The sequence below is a fragment of the Hermetia illucens genome, chromosome 3 (genome assembly GCF_905115235.1).
Source record: "Hermetia illucens chromosome 3, iHerIll2.2.curated.20191125, whole genome shotgun sequence".
NCBI classification, from domain to species: Eukaryota; Metazoa; Arthropoda; class Insecta; order Diptera; family Stratiomyidae; genus Hermetia; species Hermetia illucens.
In genome coordinates this window covers 10,783,990-10,791,001 of record NC_051851.1, presented here as the reverse complement: position 1 = coordinate 10,791,001, position 7,012 = coordinate 10,783,990, and positions in this window count along the sequence as shown.

Sequence of the window (7,012 nt, the reverse complement as noted above, 5' to 3'; positions counted from 1 at the left end):
GCATATTCACATCTTAGAAATAATAGAATTAGTTATCTTGGAACAATGATATATTATACGTATATGCATCTGAGTGTATCTATCTTCGGCGTTCAGATTAAGAGATCAACAATCAAAACTACGGAAATAAAAAGGGAAATTAATTGAGTGTGGGAATGCATCTTAACCGAATATAATTAAATGCAACTTAATTAACTGAAAATCCTCCTGCTACCTAGATACCTATTTATCAACATTTGGCTCAGAAGACCTTTTGCATTTTGAATAAGTACAAATTTGGAAGGCTGCATGAAGGTAAACCATAAGATTTATAATTCCTTTAATTTTTACTCATTGTTGTAGTACCAACAGAGGTCTTCGAAGCAAAAAAGATAGTGATATTAAGCAAACACATCTGAAACCTTTATACTAAATTGGTTTCGAACCGAAAAGATTGATTATCATATTTTCTGCAGTCGTAAAAAGTTTTCACTTGCCCACCTGAATATTACGCCTATTATTTATTGTCAAAAGGTCCTTGTCCCTGTCCAAGGCCGTCTAGTCTAGTATTACTGGCCATTTTTAATACGCAATGAGTAATGTTAAAAGTAAAGGCAAGGTTTGCTTTATCGACTCCTACACCGAAGCTGGAAGATCTACAAGGTACGGTCTGAGCCTGCTGCGAATCTCCAAAAGTTTCCTCTCAGTTAATGCAAGTTTGGCTTCATTTATTTCGAAAAAGCATCACTGCAATATATATTTAGAAGAAACAACCCTGTTCGTTATCTTGCCGAAACAGCCCGGGAATATGACCCCAAGGTTAAGGTAGAACAACATACGCCGAGGGCTGCGTGGCCAATAGGGAGCTTGATCCTTAATATGCGAACTCTCACTTCAGTTTCAAATAAGACCCTTACGCTGGTGGCCGGGCTAGCCAGGGTGGGCATTCTTCCCGGACTACTCGTGGGACCAACACATGGGCTCAATTATAAAAAAAAACCAACAAACCGACGATTGAAGAAGAGGTAGTGATGCTAGGCGCATCATCGGTAGACGAGCTGCTGGCATCCAGCCAGGAGATAGTGCCAACCGTAGGCCGGCTGTACTGAAACCAACCGCAGGACATCCTGGAATGAGGCGGCAGACGGACTAGTGGTTTCCAGTCTGAAATTCACTGCTGTCAACATAGGTGTAACGAGTACCAGACATAGTATTCCGAAAACGAAACCCTCGACGTCGGGAGATCCCTCAAAAGTAAAGACCAACAAAAACGTCGGTCACCGGAAACTGACTGAGAAGTAAAGGTCCATTGGTGTCCTGCCCAAGAGCCAGTATCGCGTTAAATACCAGGTGATTGTTGGGGAATTCAATAGCGAACGCCTGGCAGATGATGGTGGATAAGGACAAGCTCGTCCAATCCCTGCGCCTTCAAAACCCGAAGATTCCCACCACTGGGTTACCCCAGACAAACAGTCAAGTTTTTCTACTCCGTATAAACGAAGAGTCCCAGGAGGCATTGGACAATGTCGACTATAAAGTGTGGTTCGGGGCTAGGAACGCAAAGGTAAAATCGAGCGACGACCTGCATCCAATTGACGCCGCCAACGAGCTGTTGAGGGAGACGAGGATCGACGATTCGGCGTGGATTGATGAATCCTCCACGTAAGCAGATCATGCTGAGGGTAAGGCAGATAAATCTGCAGCACTCGAACGGCTAACCGAATGGCTTGTCTTCTTCCTAGTGGAAGACATCGACATCGCACTAATAGAGGAACCTTGGGTCGGAGGCAATCGAACTATCAAAGGGCTCCAAAGAAAATATTTTGATTTATTCCACAGCAGACGCTGATCAAGACAGACCTAGAGCATGTTTTCTCGCGAGGAAGAGCTTGCACGTTTTTCTATGTACCGACCTGAGTTCCAGCGACCTAGTTGTGGTCAAACTGGAGCAGCCGGGGGCAGAGAACGTGTATATTTCCTTGATTAACATGGCTCACGATCGATCAGCTCCGTCAGAAGAACTACAACATTTGACGAATATCATAGTAACAAAAAAGGCCAAGCTGCTGATAGGTTGCGGCGCCAATGCAAGGAATATGCTTTGAGGCAGCTCGGAAATCGATGAGAGAGATGAGTCATTCTTTGATTTTATTATTACTTCAAACCTATCGGTGTGTAACAGAGGCAGTACACCAACCTTCCATTTCCCCAGTTCGGACAACTCTGACGGTTGAGAGTAGGTCCTTCATCATCATCATCAACGGCGCAACACCCGGTATCCGGTCTAGGCCTGCCTTAATAAGGAACTCCAGACATCCCGGTTTTGCGCCGGGGTCCACCAATTCGATATCCCTAAAAGCTGTCTGGCGTCCTGACCTACGCCATCGCTCCATCTTTCATCTCCATCATCCTAATAACTGACAATGGGATTATTAGGGTGGAGAACTGGAGGGTGTTTGACCAGAGATCCTTCTCAGATCACAGCTGAATACTTTTCAGTCTAGATCTCGCCGCAGAAGTCTCCAAACCCTTCAGAGAACCTAGGAGGATCGACTGGAGAAAGTTTGGCCAAGTAATTAAAAACAAACGGTCCGGTGCGCAAATTGGATTGGCACGACAGACGAACTGAAATCAAAGGTCGGGGCCCTGACAAAGGCATTCGACACAGCCTTTAAAGTTTCGTGCCCTGCAAAGTACTGCAAGAAGACATTGCCACCGCTGCAATGAAGATCTCTCTAGCCTCAGGAAGCTAACCAGGGAAATCATCAACATCTGCTACAGGCAAAAAATATTGGCATACATGGACTGCCTGAAGAAGTACAAGTTGGCCATCAAGATCCCCAAGAGGCGGTCTTGCTTGGACTATTGTCAGAACATCGAAGGCACCAGCGAATTCGTGAGGCTGAGCAAGATTCTGTCCAAGGAACATAAGAGCTTTCCTAAAAAGTCGGAAAGCTCCTGGACGGAATCTTCTAGCGAGGAGGACTGTGAGTCAGAACCTTGCTTTGAGGGATTTGCGGCAACCCCAGCTGTGCGAGACGATCAAATTGGTAAATACTGAGGATAAGATCGGCTGGGCTGTAAGCAGCTTCTCCGCATATAAATCTCCGGGACCAGAAGGCATAATGCCAGTCATGCTACAGAAACAGCAGGAAAGGGTTGCACCATGGCTTGTCGAGATTTACCGGAGCTATATCTCTTTACGATACCTACCACAGTCCTAGAGACGGGCACAAGTGGTTTTCCTACCGAAAGCGGACAGGCACGGCATGAGTCCCCGAAGGACTTTCGATCAATCAGCCTCACCTATTTCGTGTTGAAGACCCTAGAACGTGTCCTGAACATCCACTTAAGCACGATTATGGAGAGAACGCCTTTCTCTAAGTCCCTGCATGCCTACCTCAAAGGCAAATCCACAGAAACCGCTCTCCATGATGTAATTGGCACGGTTGAGCGGTCGCTGGAGTACCAGCAGTATACCCTAGCTGCCTTCTTGGATAAAGAGGGAACATTCACCAACTTTAGTAAAAACGCCATTAAGGAAGCTTGGACCGGCGACGTGTTGCAAGGTTATGACACTGTATTCTTCACCAATGGATCAAATGTGGTTTATGGAGTCGATGGGGGGGTTTCCTCGAATACACGCAGAGTATCGCTTTGTCGCGAATCTCGGAGATCACAGTCCTCGCCGTGGTTGATTATATGGCAATCGCCCAGGCACAAAAATGCGACGGAGAGCTTCAGAGCCTGAAGGCAAACTCCAAATACAAATTCAAAAGGCTCCTATTTTCGGCTAAAACTCTTATTTACTCTGTAAGATCTCAGATAAGGGGCCCAGGCCATTCATTCCGGCCGATTTTCGCAGGGAACTACCATATTTCACGCAATACACGATTTTGTGCGCCCAATACACAACAGTGCATCGCATGCCAGAGGTGCGAGCTCAACAAGCACGTACGAAAGGAAGTAGGTGTATTCTTTAGGTCAACCTAATGCTTCCACACCATCCATCTCGACATCATCGGCCCTTTGCGAGACTCGCACGAATTGCCTCACAATCATCGACAGGTGGAGAGAGTGGATTCTGTGCTTTGGTGTTCCAGTCGTAATCATCATGGACTAGGGAATGCAATTCGAATCTACTCTTTTCGCGCAGTTAGGCAAGCTCCTTGGCTTCAAACGGCATAGGACTACTGCGTACCATCCACAGTCCAAAGGGATGTTGGAACGTTGGCACCGAACGCTAAAGGCCGCCTTAAAGGCTCGCGAACATCCGTCGTCCTTCTCGGCCTCCACACAGCCCAACGGGAGGAATTCACGATCAGCTCCATGGAGACGGTGTATGGGGAGAATCTGGCCTCCCCGCCGACCCTGTGCTAGACATCAGAACGGGGTTTAGCGACTCAAGAACGCTGCATCTGCTCAGAGACGCGGTTTCGAAGTTGTGGCCAACTCCACCTTCCCGACACGCATGGGTGTATGTGTGTAGCTGTGAAGTAATAAATGAATTGTAAAAATAAAACAATAACATTTTTGAATTAATTGGGGAAACGACCCCCAAATGAACATTTTTATTCTCTTCTTCATAATTTTATTTACAAAATCTTGATAGCTTTTAACTTCCCTCAAAATCTTAAAACCCATTTAAATATTTTCAATTTTAACCTAAAAATCTTCTAATATTCCGAAATAATCATTAACCGTTTTTGTTGTTGTTTTTACCATAGACCTGATTATGCTGTGTGTTAGCAATGCATTTTAAACGTTTGCTTTGGATATTGCAACTTTTCAGTCAGTGTGAGCGTTTGATTTAAGACGTTTCCATTGGGAATCTCACGAACCATTTTACGTTATCCCAGAGATTTGATGTTGTCGTGGATAAGGTTGATTCTGGGTCGCATTGTTCGAAATCTTCGAATTAGAGAGAAAACTGGTCGTGCGGGTCACTATTTCCCATTGTGATAATTACATAATTCAAATTTGAAAATCCAGACAGGAGAAACGTCGAATTTAGGATGTGATCCTTCGTGGATCTTCCTTTCCAATCGTGACAGTCACGGTTCCACGCCCGCGGTCGAGTCGTTATTTTTTTGTTTTAATTGCCAGGTTTAGCTCACGTGTTATATTCTCGGGAACTCACGATCCCGACGTTTACTTTGGAGTTTTCAGGCTCTGGTGCAGAACCACGAACCGGTAAAGAGTGACGTGAAATTTTGTTAAATTTGGGGACTAACCTGACCTGCCAAATTTTGCTGTATCCTTCGGAACAACCAATTATCAGAAGCAGCAATGTCCGATGAATCCTGCAAGTGGGGTCTTTTAGAAAGTAGAAATTGCCGCAAATAACAATAATTTCAATGGTTCTATGAAGAACTTTAATGGTAGGCTTATGATTTACGATGATGAACACCTTGAATAGATCGAAGGGACACTTCATCGTAATTCTCGGCCGTACAACCTCCGGTAAAGCTTCATTCGATTATGAACTGCTTTCTTGCCGGTCTTAAAGATCTCTTCGCCGCGCGGAATGTCGGATCTAGAGCGGCCACGCGTATGATTCGGGCCCACTAAAAACCACCCCACAATTTCGGTATTGCTTCGCAGGGGGGATTTGCCTTTAAACGCTCGTCCTTCTGCTTTTTTCAACTTTCGTCCTTCTTTCTTCCTTTAGCATTCAGTTCTCATTCGACCTTAGTATCTCTACAACTATATTCTCCGGGTTCATGCTCCTGCTAAGCGCTTTGTTCAGATTTCCCCTTTCCATTGCGGACCTTGAGCAGTGAAACATCACATGCTCTGGATCCTCCTCCTCGTCCGCCAAGGTCAGCCCGGTCCTATCTAGCCAGAACTTTACCACTCTCACTATTTTCGTTGCATAGACCTTCACATCCTCTCGGTGCCAACTAGAACCAGATCATCCACAAAGCTGATAATCGTAACCTCTTCTAGGACGGGCAGAGCAACGACCCCATTGTACGTGACATTCCACAGCAGTGGAGCCAATTCCGAGCCCTGTGGTACCCTCCTATGACGATGTACTGTTTGGGGGTGCACCATTGAGTCCTTTCTCAGAGGTAATTTTCAACTAGACTCGCTAAATATCCGTTTGGGAAGCAACACCAACTTTTGCTATTTCCAATGAGCAAGGAATAGTCTTCACTGTCAGCTTCAAAGCTTCTCTAAGGATGCTACCCAAACCGTAGGCCTTATTGTCACCGATCCTACCACATATATTCCGTAGTTATTTGAAGTATTATGGATTCTTTGAGCTGGATCACCATTTGTCCTCCAGTATTTTCGTGGTGTGCAAACATACCACCACCAGGGATATGACGGTGTTAAGCCTTGCGGATCTTGCCATCCGTCCGAGCAAACCACCCGGTATTTGCGGGAACTTTTTTGTTGCTCGATTTGTCTTTGACTTCCATACAGATTGCCTGGTGGTCACTGTGAGTATTCACTGCGCTTACATATGCTAGATCCACTATAGATCGCGGGTGGCTTACGAGAGTGGGACCTGCGCTGCCTAGCAGTGGTCTAAGTTAACTTGTATCAACCATATCTGCGATTTGATTTAAGGACTCTCTGGTATTCCGAGCATCTGCTACTGCCTGCAACGTGCTCATGGTCCACATTCTCCTCGTTGATGATATAGATTTCCTTTTCACATCTTCATTTGGACTGGTGCATACCTTCGCAATGTATATGCCTCTATAGTCGAAGCGGACCTCTATTAATTAGTTGGCACTAAATGTCAGTAAATGCTACTTTATATGCAACTTGAAAAAATTATCCTGCACTCTATTTATCATATCTGAGGTCCTTCTAAAACTCCGATATAACCGTCGATGGTAACCTAAACCTCGACAGACAGTATATATCACCAATCGTGCTTCTAGAATGGCAGGCTTCCTATTTTGATCCTCTTCTGATTTTGGCTCTGTCCAACGCTTTTGAACATTCTCCAAATCCCTTGTTCGAAGCATCCTCAAAACATTGTTCCGTGATCTGGTTACCTTCCCACAGCTATAAT